General features: G+C 44.5%; 1 long non-coding RNA gene across 1 annotated transcript; it reads left to right on the top strand.

The window, feature by feature from the left end:
- The first annotated feature begins 203 nt into the window (after positions 1–203).
- Positions 204–4704, top strand: LOC120513187. Its single transcript, XR_005630213.1, has 3 exons — positions 204–294; positions 434–546; positions 3695–4704. It is a non-coding gene; the product is annotated as an uncharacterized LOC120513187 (long non-coding RNA).
- Positions 4705–21591: the final 16887 nt, after the last annotated feature.

Here is a 21591-nt window from a genome sequence, read left to right on the forward strand (position 1 = left end):
AAAAATATAAGATTTATTTAATTTCCAGTGTTGGCAACCCAGTGTTGGGAATACTGGAAGAGTTCCCACCTGGAAGTTAATAATAAATAATCAGGAACACAACCTAAAGCTGGGAGGGGTGAGGAGGGGCTTGGAGGTTGTGTCAATGTAAACTGCTAAACTGAGATTTAAGAGGATCTGCTCTCTTCAGCACCTGTGGAAGTTGGGAAGGCAAGCACACAGGTAATCATATGTCAAGCAAGCAGTGTATTCCCAAGGCAGTAACTTCCCTCAGAACTGAAGCCAGGGTCACAGGTAGATCATTGTATTTATTTATTTTCTATGGATATAGATCCCAGATTTTAGGGGATGCTTTACAGTGCAGAAATGCCAGCTGCCCCAAGACCCAGTTGATTGTAGCTGCAGGAATCACTGCTCCAACATCATCTTTCAGGCATCAAGCTCCTGTCTGAGACCTTTCAAATGCTGCAGAAGATGCTTCCTGCCCAAGAAAAATTAGCTCATCTCTCAGGAGGGACCAGACTGCAAGTTGTAGCACACAAACTGGTGAGTGATAGCCCAGACCTTGGGACAAGAGTGAGCTCCATTGCCAACAAAGGCTGATGCTACACCTCAACACTGGTGGCAGTGTCCTTCATCTTCCTCATCTTCTCCTTTTTGGACATCAGGAAATGCCTGAAGGCACCTGAAATCAGCACTGGATTCTGCAAATCTTTGATGCAGCTCTCGCTCCAGGGACAGCCAGGGCTTCTGTATGGAGCACAGCTACAGGGAACATCTCCTGGGCACATTAGGCTGGCTATGAAATATGGATACACTTAGTGTACTGCTCCTAAAGCTGCTTTCATGTCTGCCTTGTCTCCAGTTGCTCATCATGCAGACTCACCTAGAAAGTGCCTGAAGCCACAGATGAAACAGGGAGCTGCCTGACTAGAAGGGGAGTCAGCAGCAGAGCTGCCAAAGGACAGCACTCACAGCCGGCCTTGGGCTGGAAGAGCCTCTCCTGCTCCTGCAGCAGGGGGGACCTGGGGTGCCAGCTGTGCCCAGGCAGAGGGGCTGGCACAGCCCAGCCCCATCCTGGGCTGCACACGGGGGCTCCTGGCAGGAGCAGCAGCTCACAGGAGTGGTTTTAACCTGCCTGCTGCACCCTCTGCCCTTTCTGCAGTGGGCAGGCAACACAATGTGCAGGAGCTCTCTTGCTGACCCAGTGGCATAACTCCCAACACTTCTGCTCTCTAAGAGAAAGGGTTGTGTCAGTAGTGCCCCTGGGGGTCAGGAATCGTGGCTAGAGGTGTGGTCCCCATTTCAGTTCTTTTCCATGCTTTTTTTTTTTTTTTGCTCTCAACACAGTTTTTGGTCTGCATATATAACCAGAGCCCTGTAGAACTTTCCTTAATCTTTTACAGCTTCTAATTATCACTTGATATTATGGTACTGTTTCTGCCAAATCATTTACTTGCAGTATTTTGGAAATGGACATGATAAGAGAGAAGTGTTATCAGCAAACCTTGTGTTTTTTCAGTAGAACTAAGCAAGATTGTTAACTGGAAAAAAATACTTCTGGGAGATTCCCAGAAAAAAGCTTTTTGGATACTCCTCGTGCCTAAAGGATTCTGGTGCAGACTGAGGACTGCACTGGTAATTCAGTAGAATTTATTTCAGTGTCTGCACCTGCCTCTTCTGTTCAAGGAGAGGCAAGTCAGGGAAATTATTACTAGAAATTCTGTGATCCTCTTCATCTAGGCTCTGCATTTAACAGGGAAATTAAAACTCAAAACAATGCAAAACTCAAAACATCAGCAACTGGAGAAAATGGCAAAGTTGCAGTAAAGTCTAGCAAGAGACAGATGTTCAGTGCTGGTGAGCAGAATGTGCACAAATGATGTTTACAGCCCTGTCTCAGGAGCCAGCTCTAGCAGCCCTTAACAGCCCAGGGAGGATCCCCTGCAGTTCCTTACCATTATATCCCTTTCAAAAACGTGGCAGCTTTTGTGCCCGTGTTTCTATTTACTAAATACATTTTCTGATACTTCAATACTGCTGCATTTTAAAAGCTTCCTCCCCCAGGCCCGGGGCAGTGCTGGTGCAGGAGGAGCTGGCTGTGCTGAGGAGATAAAGGCTGGATGGAGGCTGGGTAAAGGCTGGATTGAGGGTGGATGGAGGCTGGACAAAGGCAGGATAAGGGCTGGATGGAGGTGGGATAAAGACTGGATGAAGGAGGCTGGGTGGAGGTGGGATGGAGGCTGGGTAAAGGCTGGATGGCAGCTGAGTAAAGGCTGGATGGAGGCTGGGTAAAGACTGGATGGAGGAGGCGGGATGGAGGCTGGGGAAAGACTGGATGGAGGTGGGAGGGACGCTGGGTAAAGGCTGGATGGAGGTGGGATAAAGACTGGATGGAGGAGGCAGGATGAAGGCAGGATGGAGGCTGGGTAAAGGCTGGATGGAGGTGGGATGGAGGCTGGATAAGGGCAGGATGGAGGCTGGGTAAGGGCAGGATGGAGGCTGGGTAAGGCAGGATGGAGGCTGTGGCGGGGAAGGCGCTGGGGCTGCCCGGCGCTGTCGCTGTCCCTGTGCCCAGCCCAGCTTTGCCTTGAGCAGCATCCCCGGAGATTAGAGCAGCTGCAATCAGCCTGAGGAGCCCTCTGCTCCCTGGAGCTCAGCTCCAGCCAGCGCTGGCCCCACCGTGACCTTGCTCTGCTGAAACGACATTGGCCTGAAGGACTTTTAATTTTCTCTCTCCTTTCCCCCCTCCCCTTTTCTTTATTCCTTTCCCCCTTCCTGCCACCCCCCTCCTTTTTTTTTTTTTTTTTTTTTTTAGTCTCCGCTGTAAAGGAGAGGGGCTCAAACGTCCTCAGTGTCATCAGTTCAAGTGTAAGCGATGCCTCGGAGCCTGAGCTGAGCAACCGTGCCATCCTCCGGCTGGGATGCGCAGCACCGGGAGCTCTGCGGGCACCGGGAGCCCCAGCAGCTCCCGCTGCAGGCTCCGAGCCGCCCCCATCCCGCACGGATTTGTGGCTATCACAGGAAGCTTCCCTCTGAGAAATTTCCTATCCGCTGCCGGAATTTATTTTTTGGAATCAAAACCGCGGAAGGAAAATAAATCTGGAGGGAAAGGCTATTATTGCAGTTCATGAGCTGATATTTTATCTGAAAGCAAGAGAGATAAAGAAAAGCATTAGGAAAAAGTCACCCAGGGAAGCTGGAGCTGGTCTCGACAAACACTGCCAAATATTTGCAGGAGAATTCTGCAGATCACTAACTGCTTAGATCTACAATGTCCCAGGGCAGGAATTAAAACACGGGTTGGATGATCACTCTCATATAATTTTATTTCTTGGGCCCAGCCAGCTACCTAGGGAAAGAGGTAAAACTGAACAAAAACTGTACATAAAGCATGAACTGAACCCAAAGTGATCCTGTAAGGCTATGAAGTCTCTTCTCTGAAGACAGAGGTGCTTTTTGTTCTTATACAGGAATAAGTGCAAGAGTGTTGGGATGCTTTTGCACCCATATATTTGGTATAGAACCATTGCCTTGCCCAACATGAAATAAAAGGCCCAATTTCTCCCCTCTCATTTACCCTACATATTTCACTGTTGGTATCATGGTTATTGTTAGCCAAGATTTGTTGCTTGTTTTTGTCCGAAAACTGTCAACTTTCATCAGCCCAAACTCTGCTTTTTGCTCTGTCTAGGGGCTTCTTTCGAGGCAGCTGATGAAGGGAAGAAAGCCTATCTTCAGGATATCAGATCTTTTAAATAGGGGTTAGCACCTCTGTTTCATGATTTTCTATCAGAGAGAGTCTGAGATCTGCTCCTTTGGAAAAATAATTTCTTACTGACCAGAGCAAGACAGTAAGTTCAACTAACAAAATGAAAGCATGAAGCCTGCAACCTGACTGGTGTACACAATTTCTCTTCTTCTACAAGGTTAAATGCACAAAATGCATAAAACCTGGAAACTTTTGCCTCAAAACCTCTCCTTCAGGGATCTGCAGCCATCTGAGCATCTGAGAGCCCAGGGATGTTTTGTGGCAGCCCCTTGCTGGGACTGCCCAGGAACCAGGAGACAGTGGTGAGTTTACAGACAACTTACATCATGTAAACTCATCATCAAAGCCCATAAGAGTAAACTGGGAAGTTTCCAATGGAAATGAGCTAGTTTCCTATGAATATTAATCCTTTACAAGGTATGGATGATAATTACCATAATCCACAAGGATATTCTTAGAAGATATTGCATCTCCAGGGTGAAAAGGTCTCAGCGGTGACACTGAATTCTAACAGTTATCATATTTGATTTACCAGTGATCATTAAGGTTTACATCAAAGGTCAGGAATAACTCTGCTATTTGTAAGCTGAGAAAAAGGTATAAACACTTTAATTTATTGCCCTGTCACTGTCAATTCACTTGGTATTCGCTGTGATAGTGCTGCTGTTAATGAATGTATTTGGTAATAGTGTGGATGTCATAGATATTTATGCTCTCATGGCTTTCAGTGGCTCAGCAGGTAAGGCAAGTCAGGAGCTTTGCCATTTCACATTTATAAATTAAAGAGGAAAAATAAATAATATTTTATCTCAAAGAAGGACTTAACAAATATCTATCACATTCAGCTATACCAAAGAGAGGTCTATCTTATCACAGAAAAATCAGTACTGCAAAGAAAGTGATAAGTGTCTGGGATTGCTGGAAGCCCAAGAGGAAAGTTTTCCATGGCTTTGAGAGGAAAGAGGTCAGACTCTGTTCAAAACATGAAGATTAGCTGATATACAAATGCAGCTAATAAATAAGGTAATAAAAACATTTTTTAAATTATTTCTTTAAGTTCTGTGTATGAGCAAGACTTAAGTCACGAATGGGAAAAAATACCCTTGGATATGTTTCAAATCCTGAATCAACAAGGAAAGGAACCAGCAAAGGAACCATAACCTTTGCACAGTGGAGAAATGTATGCCTGAATGGAGCTTATAAAAAAAATCTCTTAAATATAAGTTAACCTTGATTTTTGAGCAGTCAGATGGCACATGTGCACTTTTCACTGACTCTGCATTAATGTGATTTTCCACACATTTTAAAATGAAACACAAATACTTTGTAATCCCTTTGCATACATTTTTAGCCTGCTCTCTTCAGATCACCCAGTGATGTCTCAAAACCTGGATATTTTTCAGTGAAGGTCAGCAGAAGCCTGACCATTGCTCCCAAAGGCTCTGACACCCAGATTATAACAAAGTCATTCATTTTGTGGTCCAGTCATAACCCATTTCATAATATTAATACAGATAAACAGCAAATGCCTTCCTCATTCTGAAATATTGCCTTGGAGCAGGAGGCCCTGCACTCCTGGGCTCGTGAGATCATTATGGAGCAGCTGCTGACAGTTTGTGCATGGCATCCTAAAGGAATGCCTGGAAAATGTTTATACAACTTGGCCACTGCTACAGCTTTATTATCATGCAATAAAACATTCTTACTCATATTCGAAGAGCAAATGCTGATCAGATAGTTCTATTGATGTGAATTTTCATATATTTTGATGATGGAAGTCCTGCTCTATTAATGCTTTGGGTCCAGCTCAACAGAACTCGGCAGGAGGAGGAAATAATTGACAACAAGTACAGTTTAAAAACCTCTGTTCTGACCCAAGCCACCTTATCCATAAATCAGGATCCTGCACTTTCAAACCCTGGGGTGCTACAAGTGGGCTAATGAGTCCCTGCCATTCCCAAGGCTTCCTGGACCCCAGGGAGCCCCGGTGTGCCCAGGGACAGGAGGATGGGCTCTCATCCTCTCCAAGCCCTCCCAGGCCTCTTTTGCACAGCTGCCTGTTATTGCTGCAATCACCTCATCCCAGCCTCTGTGCACTGATTCCATTTGGGAAGGGCAGGCTGGCAGGATGTGTGCAGCCTGAGGACTGCTGGGGCCAGGGCTGTGCTGCCCTCTTGCACATCACTAGTGGGACCGGGCCCAAAAACCCAACATTTTTGTAGGGAGAGGTAGATAGGAAACCTAATTTCTCTTTTTTTTTTTTTTTTAGAGCCCCTCTGGGCCCAAAAACCCAACATTTTTTTAGGGAGAGGTAGACAGAAAACCTAATTTTTTTTTTTTTTTTTCAGAGCCTCTCAGTGCTTTCTTCTGAAAAGATCATTAGTTTGCTATGCAGTAATTTGTTCCATAGATTAATTTTATGCTTTGATTACGAAAACTTAAATGTTTCCTTGAAGCCTTTTGCAATTTTTGGCCTTTTAATTAAGATGGAAACGTACCTAAATGCCTGAGTAGTGGATATATTATGAAATAATTCTCTATTTGATACTTTTCTTCAGTGACATAGTGAATCTAATACCTTCATTTAGCGATGCTCTGAATGCCTGTGGAGCCCTTAGCAAGAGCTGGATGTACAGACAGAAATGGGAAATTCACAACAGGTTTATTTGGAGGCTTATGAAACATCAGGCTTGTACTCAGTGCAGACGTGACTCGCTGTGAAGGACTGTTCTGGCTTCCTTTGTTACTACATGAAGAATTCATTTTGGCATCTCCCTTTAGGGCTGGTTCCTTCTAGGCCATGATTGCATTAATAATATCAGCTCATGGTGTAACTGATTGAATCCCTTTCACGCTGGGGAAGAATTAAAGCCCAATCTAATTCCTACTGACCCATAATCAGCAAAGCTATGAAGTAAAGGGCCTTATTTTCTCTTAATTTTTCTGTATGGATATATTAATTTTTATACTTCATACTCCTGAAGTAATTAAATGCCCCTAAATGAGGAAATGCTTCATGTAAATGTGATTTGAACACCAAAGATTGAGCTTGTTCCCAGGGAACAATGTTATTTAACTAAAAATTTGGTTCCATTTCCTAAAAGCAAATACATTTTGAGGCTGAAATTATGGTTTTATTATTATTAAGTTGCTCAGATGAAAAAACTGGATTTCTAGCTGAAGAATAAAAGGACACCTTGGTTTTTCAAGTGTATACACTGTAATTTTTTTTGCATTGTTCATCTTGCTGTCTCCTTAGATCTCTTTGCTTTAGGATTAGCAAGATAACAAACATGCTCAGGTTCTAAAAGATTGGTTTTGGTGATGCTCTTTGAAGTGCTGCAAAATGCAAGCTTGGCCCCAGCTTTACAAGTAAGGCCTGCTTCCCACAGCTAAGCTAAACACAAACACACGTGGCACGTTGTGCAGGAGCAGGATTGCTTCTCCCCAGGAAACACCAGAGGACCCAGACAAGCACATTTTCCTATCCACACCTTAAAATAATCAGCCTTACATGTAGAATTTCTGCATTTTTTTCATTTGTTCCTTGGTTTACCAATAGCAGAAGTTCCCTCCAAGCTGCCCCTCAGAACATGCAGAGGCAGCAGCACAGTTTGGGTGTGAGCTCTGCCATCACCCATCCTGCTGATGTAGGTTAAATGTTCTTTTAAACCCGAAACTTGAGAAGATTCTTTGCATTTCTTCAGTATGATGATTTATTTTCCCCTTTTTTTGGTGATACATATAACTGATCTTTCCTGAAGCTTTTGAAATTTGTGGACTCTGTGGCTCCCTACAATAATGAGTCCTTCAGGCTGGTTGATCACCAAGGAAAATAATCTTTTGCTCTTTTGTGGGGTTTTTGGTAACTTTAATAATATTTAATTCTTTGTAATGAGTCCCCTAAAGACTGTTCATGCCCCACTGAGATGGAAGATACCTCTGCAGCTGGGATCTTCAGCAGATGCTTTGCTGAGCTGCCTTTGAGGTCCTGCCAGCTGAGAAGGCAGAGGAAGAGAAAGGGCTGGAGTGTGTTCAGAAGCAAGAATACCCTTGGGGGAGAGCCTGGAGGGGCTCCTGGGACACCCCAGAGGCTCAGAGGGCCCCCCTTGCCCTGCTCCCCAAGCAGCCAGCTCCTCTCCCAAGGAAGCCCTTGAAGGGAGCAGAGTGAGGGCTCTGACAGCCACCCATACCTGAGCCAGTGCAGCTTCCCACAAGACTCCTCAGAAGCAGGAAAAGTCACCTATGAATGTTAAGCTTAAAAAAGCAGCAGCGCTGACGAGTATTTTTGGCATGAACTGAAGAATCCTTTTGTTCCAGCTACAGCCCACATGCTGATTCAGCTCAGCAGCTCTCCTCTTCTGTTCTCCTCCTTTCCCAGGGCTTTCTTAAACACCACTTCTAGGTTGCTGTTTTCTTCCAGCCTGCTTCAGTAATGTTTGGTAATGATGGCTCATAAAAATATTGGCACATACTCTCAGCTGGTGGCAGTAGTCTGTAGGAGCATGCTATCAGTCAGGGTATGACTCTGTTCTTTTTTCATGGTTTTGCTATATTTATTTGATCTCATCTACAATAAAGCCTTTTGATACTGCTGAAGTGATAGAAAGGCATCATATGGTAAATGGTAATCAGGCTTTTCAATATGAAATGGTTTGAATAAATTTGCTTTGTGGAGTCTATCCAGAGCTAAATTCTGCTGTAATTTGCCACCGAGGCAGTGCCCAGACTGCTCAGCTCTGGCAGGTGAGATGTTCCTGGGACAGAGTGGGCAGTGTCACCCCTACACACTGCACCCAGGCTGACTTGCAGCCCAGAATAAAGGCAGTTTTAAGTAGAAATGGTTCCTGTCTAATTTGTTCCCACTTAATACTCTTGATTTACAAAACTATACATATATGATAGCTGAAACTATAATTTTATTTATACTGAATGTACCAGTATTGCATATAGAGCCAGAATCACAACTCACTGCATGCTGAGGTATTTAATGTCTTGAGTGTCTATTTATGCCTAAATAAGGGGGAAAAGAAAACAAAAAAAGAAAGAAAACCAAAATATTTGTTTAAAGAATATAAGGGAAAGGATAAGGACAATATTCAGAACATGCTGTAGAAAAAAGGAGGATACATGTTAAAGAACACAATCTTGACCAAAATTTAAATATCCTCCCAAAAACTCAAAAATTTCCTGCAATTTCATCCTCAGAAGTAATTTATTTGAACAGCACACATGAAGGAGGTGTATCTTTACTGGCTGGGCTCCGTGTAAGAACTGAAGGGGAAAAGGACCCAGTTACCAGCACTGCATCACTGGAGAGATGAGGGGAGGGCCCCGTGAAGGTTGCTCAGTGCCCAGCAGAGCTCTTTGCCACAGAGCTGTCCTCAGCCACTGTGTCCAGGAGCATTCACAGCAGATCAGGCTGGGTTGTATATTTATATATTCATACCATCACACCAGAAAGGAATTTTTTAGTGCTAGTTTACCTCACCTGGCCTGGAGCCTGGAGCCACAAGGGAGATGTTTCCTCCGTGGCAGGTGGCATCAAAGGAGCTCCAGGGACATTCACTGCATTTCAAGCCCCAAGTGATAATGTTATGATGTGTTTATTTGATTACATAATGCAAAAGAAAAAATATTCTTCTACAAAACTTCAGGCACAGCAGTCTGTACTTTTTAATTTTCCCATTCTTATGACCCTTAACCTGAAAAATTACTTTCAATTATTACCCAAAATGGAACTCTTATTTTTGATCTTCAGGTTTATTAAGCTCCTTTTGGAGGATGCAAAAAGTGTTAAATACCACCATGGATATAGCTGCAATGGGTTTCCTTTTTGTGTTATTTTTTGTGTTCTTATTTCTCATATGGAATATCTTATATGTTGAATAATGATCTCTGTTCTGTGTCTGGCAAGACTTGTGTCCCTACACTCTCAGCCCAAACCACAATGACAGAGCATTTCCACCACATCCTCCTCTCACTCTGCCACTCAAAACCTCTGCTGCTGCTAATTCACACTGACTTTCCATGGCCAGTGGCCCTGGAACCACATCGTGCCTCTTCTGCAAGGAAGGAAGTAATTTCACTAATATCTGAGCCAAAAGCTTAGGGGAGGCTGGCAGAAAGTCTAAAACAAAAAGCTAAGGTCTCAAACAAAAAGTAAGATATTTTGAAAGCTTGACCAGGAATGTTTCAATGAAGGGGAACAAGAAGTGGCTGTGGAGGTGCTGGACATCTTCCACTGGCCAATTCCTGAGCTCAGCTGCAGCTGCCTGGAATCCTTGGGCACCGTAAAGCAAAAATTGCTGGTGACTCTTCCCTGTGAATTCCCACCTGTACCATGGACACCCTTGGGCCAGCCACCTTCTCTGGCTGGGCTGAAAGGCTGCTCTCCATGGGCTTCCCCGAGAGCCTGAGGGGAAGAAATTAAAATACTGGTCCAACCTTGGGAATGCAGCTTCTGAGGACTTGTCCTTTCCAATTACCACACCCTGAAGGACATTTCCCCACAACCTCCTGGATGAATCCATATAAAATCAAAGCTGAGCATTTGTGTTGACACGCTGTTGTTGGGAATTTTATTATACTTATTTTCTGAAGATTTCTTTTTCTCCTGAAATATGTTGTGAGGAATTTGAAATGCAGATTTCAACCAGCTGTATTTCTTATCTGATGTCCTTTCACGGCGCTGCTGTGCTGTTGTCAGAAATGTGTGATCACATCTTGAGAGGAAAAAACTTACTGCCAGAGTCTGTTGATTCTGTGGAACTATATTAAAATACTGGAAATTACCTTGGCACTGGTTTGTTTATTTGTTTGTTTCCCTTTTACAAGCTCGAGAAAGGGTAAAGTGGACTGACTATTTTCTCCTTCTATTGTTTAGAATAGTGACTGACCTTTCTTTGGAATGGGAGATCTAAAAATGGCATTCCCTGCTGGTGACAGGAGGGTGTTTGAGATGCAGGCTCCAGCCCAATCCTCTCCTCAGACGTGGGAGTAAGCTATTTCTATTGAGCAGGAAGACGGATTAGATGCAGAATGGCATTAAAGGGAGAGAGTAATGCAGAAGCATCACTGTTGTTTCTTGAATGTAATTTTAAGTAAATGACCTTAAACTGCTCACATGCTTGAAAATAAATCTCTGTTCTGCTTGGGTTGTGTTTCCACAGTGCTTTTTATTTGCAAGTGGATATGAATAAGACAGATCCTGGATTTTAATTTCTTTTTTTTCCCTACTTTCTGTCAAGCTGGCAATTCTTTAAAAAACAAGGCAGAAGTTGCATTGCAGACATTTTCAGGAGGGGAATGACCTGCCAAGAGGCAGTGGTGGCTGTGCTGGTGCCCTGGCAGGGGCTGTGTGATCCCAGAGCAGCAGGTCCCCTCCCAGCTGTGCCGCAGCAGCAGGGTGACACAGGGGTGGGCATGGCCACAGCTGTGCTGCTCCCCTCTTTTGGGCTGCAGGAAGAGGATCTTCTCCAGAATTACAAGGAGTCTGACACAAGGGGCTGTCCCCTCAGCTGGGAATGCGAGGGTGTGAGGAGAAAGGCCAGGCCATGGGGGCTGAGCTCGCGGTGCCCTCGTCCCTCTCAGAGGCAGGAGCATCAGCCACGGCCCAGTGCCAGGGCTGCCACACCAACCCTGTCCCACAGGGTCCCACAGGGTCCCCTCAGGGTCCCCTCTCCTGGCTGGCACCGATCCCAGCAGGGCTGGAAGTGCAGGAGCAGAGAAGGAGCTCCAGGAGCACACGCTCCATGATGAGCACAGCCACACTGTGCCCCAGGAAAGCACCGGGGAGCAGCTTAGGGGCCCAGCAGCACTCCCAGGCAGGAGTACCAGAAGACCTCTACATGCCTTCTCCCCAGTATTTGGGGTATTAGGTAAAACTATGAGAAAAAAATAAAATCATCTGTGGAAACAGAAAAAATTAAAATAATATGTGGAATATGATATTATGAATGAATATATCAATATAGATACATATTATGAATGAATATATCAATATATATATTATTAATGAATCTATCTACCTATATACCAATGAATACATTTTGATGCATTTAAGGACTCTAATTTCTTTTCTTAAAGTTAGGCAAAACTATGAGAAAAAAAATAAAATAATCTGTGGAAACAGAAAAAATTAAAATAATATGTGGAATATGATATTATGAATGAATATATCAATATATCTATATATTATGAATGAATATATCAATATCTACATATTATGAATGAATCTATCTATCATCTATCTATCTATCTACCTATATACCAATGAATACATTTTGATGCATTTAAGGACTCTAATTTCTTTTCTTAAAGGAAAAAGGGGAACAGGTGGGGAAAGGGAAGTGAACTAGGTTTCCAGATGAGGAACAATTCAGTGATAAGGTTCAGTAAAAATAATAGTCATCCATACTTTTGGAACTGTCTTAAGAGTTCCATTTAGGTATTTTCAAAGTGGGTAATTTCAATTCTTCAAATTATGGAGCATAAAATACCTTGACATTTACCTAAATGTTAAGAAGATGGTTAAAAAGAATTTAACTGGATTTTTTTTAGCTTGGAGATGAGAAGGCTTAGGACCTCATTGCTCCATAGAACTACCTGAAAAAATGTTGTAACCAGGCGAGGGTCATTCCCTTCCACCATGTTCCAAGTGAAAGGATGAGAGGAAATGGCCTTGAGTTGCACCAAGAGAGATTGTGGTTAGATATTAGAAAAAAAGCCTTTCTCTGGAAGAGTGGTCAGGCACTGGAATGAGTTGCTCAGGGACAGGGTGAGGTCGCTGTCTCTGGAAGTGCTCAGGGGCCTCTGGACGTGGCACCTGGGTTTAGGGGTGATTGTGGTGGAGCTGGGCTGCTGCTCGGACTGGCTGATCTTGAGTCTGTGAATCTGTAGGTACTGTGAAAGTGGACTAAAATATTCTGTTCAGGTTGAAGGCAAATATTAGGCAGGTCCCAAACTGTTTTAGAAACATGTATGGCCAGCTGAAACAAAATACAAATTTTAGGTCAATATTCTCTCTTTAAGAGAACAGAAGATTGCACTCACACCCCTTTCCTGTTGATAACTTTAGCAGCCCTATTTCAATAGGTTTTTAGCCCTCCCCAGGGAGCCCCAGCTCTGTTCCCAGAGAGCCCTGGCAGGCTGCAGGAGCTGCTTTGGGCAGAGGTGGGGTTTGGTGTGCAGCAGGAGCCGCAGGAGGAGCTCGCTGCCTCCATCTACCATCCACTTTTGTGTGAGGAATGCAGGGATGGTGCTGTTTTTAGAAGCCAAGGGATGTTGTCAAACTTTCTGGGGGAATATGTTATGCAATGAGAAGCTGTCTGGGTGCAGGGTGCTTGCAGCAGAGGCAGATGGGAGCAGCAGGGAAGGCAGGGAGCGGCTGAGTCAGAGCGGGATCCCGGCTTCCCCTGCTCCCTGCTGCTGTCTGTCAGGGCTTACCAAACCAGGGATGGGGACTGGCACTGCTTAAAGCACCATTCAAGCTTCTCTGCCTCTCATTTTGAGAAAGGTGGAGGCTGTGCTTGCCCAGAGCTGAGCCTCTGAGGGGACATTTGGCAATGACTCCTCCTGAGTGCTATTTTTGCTGCTCAGCACAGGCTGGGTGTGCTTGCAGCCCATGCAGGGCTCCCACCACCCTCCTGCCTCCTCATGGCTGTCTGAACTTTTCTGTGCTGTGTTTGTGCCAGTTCAACTCAGAGAACTGGGTTCCAATGGCACTGAGGTTCTGTCACACCATTTCAAAAGCAGTTACTAAGCAAGGCACAGCCACAAGCTGATGTTGCAGCGTTTCCCATTTGCCATAATTACAGGAGCTGGTGATAACGGAGACAAAAAACTTGTTTTCCTCACAATTTTTTCAGTTCTTCAGTCACGATATGTAAATATTCTTAACAAACAGGACTGATTAGGAGTGTATTTTTTAGCAAAATAGAGCACTCATTGCCAGTGCTGCAGGCAATCATGAAGCATTAGATCCAACAGGTGACTTATCAGTACATCAGAATCATTTTTTTCTGTGGAAAAAAAAAAAAATCTACAGATTAAAACTACCCTGATCAGCCAAATAATCCTTAAGTCTGACCCCAGAGAAATGGGGCAACTCCCAGCTCCCCTCCCAGAGTTTTACACAAATCCTATCTATAAAATTTTTTATATTATTCCCAAGTTTACACTTTTTTTTTTTCTCCTCCAAGAAACAAAGCAGAAAATATGGTGTTATTGTGGCATTTACAATTTTGTCACAGGAGGAATTTTTACTTGCTGGTTGGCAGATAGCAATGTAACAGCATCATGATACATTGCAATAGGTGGCTTTTACTGCTTCTGTTCATCTTCTATATGGTATTTTTTTTACTACCTTTACAGGAGTCAGTCACAGACCCTCAATGTTTATTTCAAGATGAATTAAAATGTTATTCTTTGGAGAATTTTCTACTTCCCTCTCATGTCAGCTGTGGTGCCTGTTCTCCCTGCTGAAAGGAAGAAAGCTGTGCTGTGAAAATGTTGGATGGAGTTAGTCATTCAAACTGACTTCGCATTTCAAACTTAGACCCTCATTTCAAATTTTATTTCAAAAATATGCTTTAAACCAGATTTTTTTCTTACTTGCAAACATCAGTGGCTTTTTTTAATGTATTTCTTTACTAAAATCTAGTATGAGTTTGTAGTATATCATTACTGACAGGTAAATAAAAAATACAAATTTGTCAGACATAAGAAATTTAATTAATTTGAAAATAAAATTAGAGTGCTTTGAAAAGGCATTAAATTCTGCATTAAAACCCAAATATTCTCAGTGTGTTACATGCAGAAACTTTCATTTCAATGCTTTTCACTTTGTAGAGCTTTTTTCCACTGAAAATTCCAGAAGAAAAATAAGAAAAATAAAATAGCAACTCCTAGTAGAAAATTCTTTCAACAAAATTATTTTGCTGATCTGAATTTCCAGTTTATAATATCAGAAGGTTTATTTGTTTGTTTGTCTTTAAAACCCTTTTTTTTCCCTTGGTGAAGTTCCTCACACATTCAGCCAAGGAAATTGTCTCCATAAAAAACCTTTAACCATCAGATACCTCTGATCCCCAAAGCACCCAAAAGGAAAGAAAAGGAAAGAGGAGCTGACCAGTGGATAGGAGCCGTGTTGTTGTTGCAACATTCTCTTCACAGAGAAAAGCAAGGCACTATTCATCCCAAAAATATTTCTGAGATTCATATTCTCTGAACCTCAGGGAAAGGGAAAAAATTTTATCACTTGCTGTGCCTGTGTTGTGCCAAAGTAGAATGAAATATGGAGACTGTTTACCCACGGTGATGGTGTTTTGTTTCTTGGCCTGTCAGGGCCAGGAGAGTTGGACTGCCATGGGACAGTCACAAGAGAATCAGAGATGAGAGCAGTTCTGTGCAGCTGTGAGCAGAGCGAGGGCATGGCAGATTCAGTTTAGATATAATGTGTATAATATAGTATATTAAAGTAATTAATTAGCCTTCTGATAAGACAGAGTCAGATGCATGATTCTCTCTCCCTCACCAACGTTGGGATGCCTTTGGTTAGCAATGTGCTCTCTTCTTCCTTCCCAGCCAAGAGCTGCCACAGGAGCAGGGCTGGCTCCTCCCCATGCTCCAAGAAGGGCTTTCCAAGCCAAAAAAGGCTCTCCAGGGGAGAACAGAAGGGTCAGTGTGAGGCTGGGCCGCCCAGGGTGCCCTCTGTCCCCTGTGCCAGCCCTGGTACCCTGCAGGAGCCAGCATAAGGCACAAGGCACAAGGTGTGCTGCTGCCCAGAGATGTTCTGGGGAGCGGCTGCAGTGTCCCCATGGCAGGAGGGACATGAGCTCTGTGGGACAGAGGGACGGGCTGGCAGCCAGGGACTTTGGAGCTGGGGATGGTTTGGAGCCTGAGCCAGGGACTTTGGAGCAGGGGGAGGTTTGGAGCCTGAGCGCTCCGTGGTGTGGCCAGGCAGGAGTGCAGCGGGCACAGAAAGTGTCCATTAGGGAATCACAGGAGAGTGCAGCTGCCCTGCTCCGTGGTGTGGCCAGGCAGGAGCGCAGCGGGCACAGAAAGTGTCCATTAGGGAATCACAGGAGAGTGCAGCTGCCCCTGCTTTGATCCTGCTCCAAAAACACCCCTGAGCCACCTCCTCCTCCTCTTCCTCCTCCTCTGCAGGGCACAGCACAGCTGCACACAGAGCGCTGGCATTGCTGGCAGTGGGACGGGGAGGGAGGGGATAATGGGATAATGGGTTGGGATAATGGCATGGTATATTGGGATAGAATGGGATAATGGGGTAATGGGATGTGATGGGATAATGGAATGAGGTGGCATGGGATGACATGGGCAGGCACCAGGCACTCCAGCTGCCCATCTGGGGGTTCCTTGCAGCCCCCAGCCCACCTACATGATCATGGTTGACTTTCTTTTTCTTTTTTCTTACTACAAGCACAGTCATTCAAAACCATGCACTTAATGAGTTTGGTACTGAGGCCCTGGAATTGCACACAAAAAGGTCTGCAAGGAGATTATTTGGGCTGCCCAAGGCCCACATGCCACCCTTGTCAGTTGCTCAGGTTGAAGCAGTGGACGGCAATGCCAGGCCAAGCCAACTTGCAACAGCTGGAGGATGTTCTCTTCTGCCATCCCTGACCAGTCCCACAGCAGTGCCACTGGGTGCCCAGGGAGCACACTCCTCCTAGACACGCTGTCCCAGTTTTGGCTGGGATGGAGCTAATTCTCCTTTTAATTAGCAGCTGTGTGGTATTTAACCACTGCATGTACTTCAGCATTGCCTTGTTCCAAGAGCTCCACTAGAAATGACAAAGCACATCCTAAATATATTCCCTTAACTTCCTTTCAAGCCACTTTCACGGTCTTTGAAATTACAGTTTTACTGGCACCACCTTAATGCAATGAAGTTTTCAAGAAAAGAAGTTCACAGTGCTTGAGGAGCTCTGGGATTTAACACCTGGGTGTTTCTGTCCCTGGCAGCAGGAGGAGAGCTGCCAGTCACAGGTGCACTCCAGCATCATGCAAACAGACTCATGGGTGTCAGCGCAGTCATGCACCTCAGTCAAACAGGCAAAGTGCTGCCTTTCAATCTCACAAAGTGGCCTTTAATAAAAGATGTCAGGTTTTCAGAGCAGATCTGCATTTGCCCACCCACCTGCAGACTCTTCACTGCAAACTTTCCCTTGATCTGTCCCCGACACAGCCCCTGCACACCTCAGGCAGGGAATGGAAACAGCCCTCATCACCCAGAGTGTGCAGCCAGGAAACACCAACCCTCAGTGCAGTGCTGCTTGGAGCCAGAATGTCACACATCTGTGGTAACTCTTTGGGGACATGTGGAGGGTGATATCTGACTGCAGAAAGTGACATTTGCATTCAGCATCTATGTGAACACACACACCAACATTACTCAGCAAACATCGTTAGGGAGCTCCAAGACAACGAGGCTAAATTTAAATTGTGCATGCTTTATTGATACACTGTTCCAGGCTTTATTATAACCTTCTCTGTATTTATGACTGGCTGTGTCTCCTTACAGTCCATACACAGATTTGACCTGAGCTGGCACCAGTGAAAGCCTGTGAGAGCAGTCATTAGTCTTGTACAGTTAATAAATATTCTCATTCTCTCCAGGCTGTTGCAAAGGCACTAATGATTCATGTCTTTTGAATAAAACATGTCACCACTGTCCATCTCGGATCACGGGTAATTACAGCTCTCATTGTCACCACACAAATACTCTTGTAGGGCAGCTCATGTATTGTGAAGGATGGCTCAACATCGATGTCAATACTTTCTCTGCAATTTTAAAGCATATCAAATATTAAAATGCAATTAGAGTCATTACAAAGTTCTAGAAGAATGGCTTTCGAGTTCCAGTCAATCAGACAGGCTTTAGAAAGTGAAGAATTGTATGAGGTTTGGGAAACTTGAGGTCACAAATTTGAGTCTCAGCAAATATTTTCTCAGTGATAGAAATCATGGCTTTATCTATAGTCTAAAAAAACCCCAAAACCCCTAGAAGCTTCACAAGACTTTGCAAACATTCTGCCCTTGCCATTTCATCAAAAAGGAATTATTTAGAGAAGGAGTTCAATGTGTTGAACTTGTTCAATGTGTTCAATGTGTTTTATGCCACACTGAACAAGTTCAGTGTGACATATAACAGAGCTATGGTTTTCTGGCTCCCTCCCTGAAAACAAGTCCAAGGCCAATGGTGGAAATTACAAGAATTAAGTCTGGAACCAAAAATTTCACAACAAAACTGCTAATATCAGCAACTTTTGTACGCTGCCTTCCCTTGAAAACTGATCGCCAGTTAATTGTTAGTGAGAATGAGAGGCTTCCCATGACTGGGCTCGGCCCGGCCGAGCTCCAGATTAAATAATTGTGCTGCAGCATCCTTGGCTTCCCTGAGCACGGCTTTGCATGGCAAAGGTGAAGGGGACACCAGCCCCATCCCACGGCCCTGAGAGCCGAGGGGAGGACGAGGGCTGGAGCCAGAGGGGCTCCAGGTTCCAGGGCAGGAGCCCCGGGAGCGCTCGGGCACCGCCTGGCTGTGCCCTGCTGTGCACATGGCTGGGCACAGCAGCACACAAACCCCTCTGAGCTGCTCACTGCTCACTGCTCTCCCTGCCGAGGGGCCCAGGCTGATCCTGGCATCCCACGAGGGTGTCTGAGGTCAGGCAGGATAAGCCCACGCCCGGCCGTGTTTGGGGATCCGCGGTGGCATCGCACGCGAGGCTGGGCCGGCCCGGGGCGGCCGCTGCCCTCTGCCCTGGCACACCCTGGCAGGCTGGCCCCGGGCTCACGGGGCTCTCTCCAGCCTGGAATGGCAGGGCTGTGCCCCAGGCTGTGTCTGGAGCTGCTTCGTGCTGACCTCCAGGGATGGGGGATCAGCCACTCTGTGAAAACTCAGCCCCGGGACTCGCTACAATTTCTTGCATTTTCATGCTTTATGAAACCTAAACTCCATCCTGAGGCAATTCCCACACAGGAGAGAGTGAAGATTGAGCTGAAGGAGATGTCAAATGCTGTGTGAGCCAGGAACCGAGTTAGTGCAGTCAGAGGAAGAAGATGACCTTCATTGCCTGTGCCATTAGGCCACTATTGAATTTCTATTTCTGTACTATATTTTTTCACCCAGTCAATTAACAGAAACAGGCAGACCCTGATTTCTCATGCTTTTAAAATATTCACAGGCCTGTGACACTTGGTTTTCAACAGCTACATGGAGAGGGTGGCCTGTAGGTGTGATATGTATCATCTGAAGTTCATTCCGAGTCCATCCAGTATGCAGTGGCAGCTTTCATTAGGTTTTGCCATGGAGAAGCCTCACAGGAGACAGGAAAACAAAGTGGGAAAATGATGAAGTTTGACAGTGACTAAAAGTTTTAGCTAACCCCTTCCTTTGGTACTAAAGAGCCATTAATCACAGGTGGATGTGGATTTATGTAGTGCTCAGCAGTGACCATGAAGGAAATAACGCTGACCCTCCTGAAAAGGATAAAAATAAAAAAAATACAAGGTTAAGGATCCTCTCTGAAGTGCTCAGAGGATCTTGCAGCTCCTTGGCCCTATCAGTCACTGGGAGACTGCTGCTGCCCTGAGTGCTGCTGCTTCCACCAGCTCTTCTTTCCCTGGGAATGGGGGTGGGCTGGGGATTGGGTGCCCCAGCAGCCCTGTCCTGACAGCTCCACTGCAGCTCCACTGCAGCTCCACTGCCAGCTCTAATTCCAGCTCTAATTCCAGCTCCACCTGGCTCCACTGCAGCTCCAGTGCAGCTCCAGGGCACCCCTCTCTGCTGCTCCACGCACCTGGGACTCACCTAACACACAGAAAAGTGCCTTTATGCTCACCGGTTTTTTTTCAAGATATCCCTTACCTTGTGTTTAACAGACATTTTTTACATTTAGGAGAAGTCTTAGCAAGGACAAAATTGCCAAGGTCTGCCTTTAAGCTGGCTCCTGCACAGTGATGTCCCTGCACTCCAGGCTGGTGTTTTCACAGGTACACTGCGTGCAGGGCCCTGCTGCTGGTCCTTCAAAGGGACCAGCCTGAGAGATAAATGAAACCTCTCATCACTGATAATCATTCTCATCTTTAAGAAACCCAGTGAATGCTGAGGGCATGTGGAACCTGAGTGTGATGAATTGGGGGAAAAGTTTGTGTCAGCTAATTAAAATCACTTATCCTGGAACAGGACTGCTGTGGTGAGTTCAGAGTTGATTTAAAACCATATCACATTTCTCAGTGTTTGGTGCATGAATTTAGTAGAGACAGCTTGGAAAACTAGTTAATTAGATTCTCTTTCTGTCTCCTGAGTACTTCCACCATCTTTTGCCATCAAAGGCTTCATGCATATTGGACAATTAAACCAAAAATTAACTGTTGTTGCATAATTTCTGTAGGCATTTTTATAGAAGACAAAGTATATTCCAGCTTATTCTGTCAAACTCAAACCCATCTAATTCCAGTAAACTAATTTCCAGAAAGCATACAAATAGGGAGCAGTGATAACATCTCATTGATAAGGTTGTTTGGGGTTTTGAATTTTAAAGTGAACATTAATTTAAGGTGATTAAATGTTCATACATTTTTCATTTTTAAAATAGATTACTATTGGTGACATCAAAAAATAATAACATTTCTGTTGCTTACAGACTCATCCAGCAACATTTTATTTTGCAGCCTTATAAAGGGGGAGAAAAAGCCTCAGCTTTACACAAATACTCAGATAGACTTGCATTTTGCACTGAATAAAACACTTTCCCTGGGAGAAATCTGTGGTTCTGCAACAGTGATTATTTCACCTTGGTGTTTTCAAAAGGTGCTGTGGAAAATGTTAAGAACATAAAGTACCACTTAAACCTTGAATTACCACATTTGGCTAACTCAAATTCTGAAATTATATTTTGCTGCTATGGTCCTCTTTTCAGTCTTTAATTCAGCTGAGACTGCTCAGACATTATGAATTCACACCAATATATTTCACAGACTATCTTTGCTATCGGGCTTTTAGAGCAGCTGCCTTTTTACAACCTGTTTATGCCTCCTGTATTTGGATTTAGCACAAAACATTTGGATGGAGAGATTCCACTGCCCTTATGGCAAGGACAAAAGACTCATTTCTGCTGTTGGTCCATCCTGGTGCTCTGCCTGCAGAGAAAAACTTCCAGGCTCTCACAGACTGCAAAATATGGGTGCCTTGAGGGCAATTAATTTTTTTTTTAATAATGTCCTGCTGTGCTCATAGAAGAAAACTTAAATTCCTCAATAGACACCAGTGAATGTAGACATCTGCTTGAAGTGAAGTATGTAGGGCCTTTCTGCACTGAGATGCTGACAGGCAGAAGTGTCTGAGAGGTTTGGTCTGAAAATGAAAGAGAAGTCTGCATTTTCTTCTCAGACACTGGCATTGCCTTTCAGTAAAGTTTTTGACAGAAATAAACTCTGGCACACGACCTGTATTTCAAACTTAGGTATAAGGTAGTTTTATGGGAATCAGGCCTTCCCTGAATCCAGGGGAAAATGATCCCAGCTATTGTATCCAGTGCTCCAGTGGCTGATTTTGAATGTGAGATAAAAAATTTGCATTTCTAGAAGTGGGAGAGAAATGTTTATGAGAGCAAATATCCAAAAGAAAAATGAAACTGTGTCACGGGAAATAAAGCCAAAAGGCTGGGAGAGGCAGGTGCTCAGCAGTATAGTGTTCATTAACTTCTGGTAAATAGAAATTAAAATTATAAACCCAATCTAAAATGCTGTGAGTAGAAATGTCAGGCATGGCAGATCCTCCGGCCTCTGCCACC

Source organism: Passer montanus, unplaced genomic scaffold (assembly GCF_014805655.1).
Source record: "Passer montanus isolate IOZ18808 unplaced genomic scaffold, ASM1480565v1 scaffold8, whole genome shotgun sequence".
Classification (NCBI taxonomy): Eukaryota; Metazoa; Chordata; class Aves; order Passeriformes; family Passeridae; genus Passer; species Passer montanus.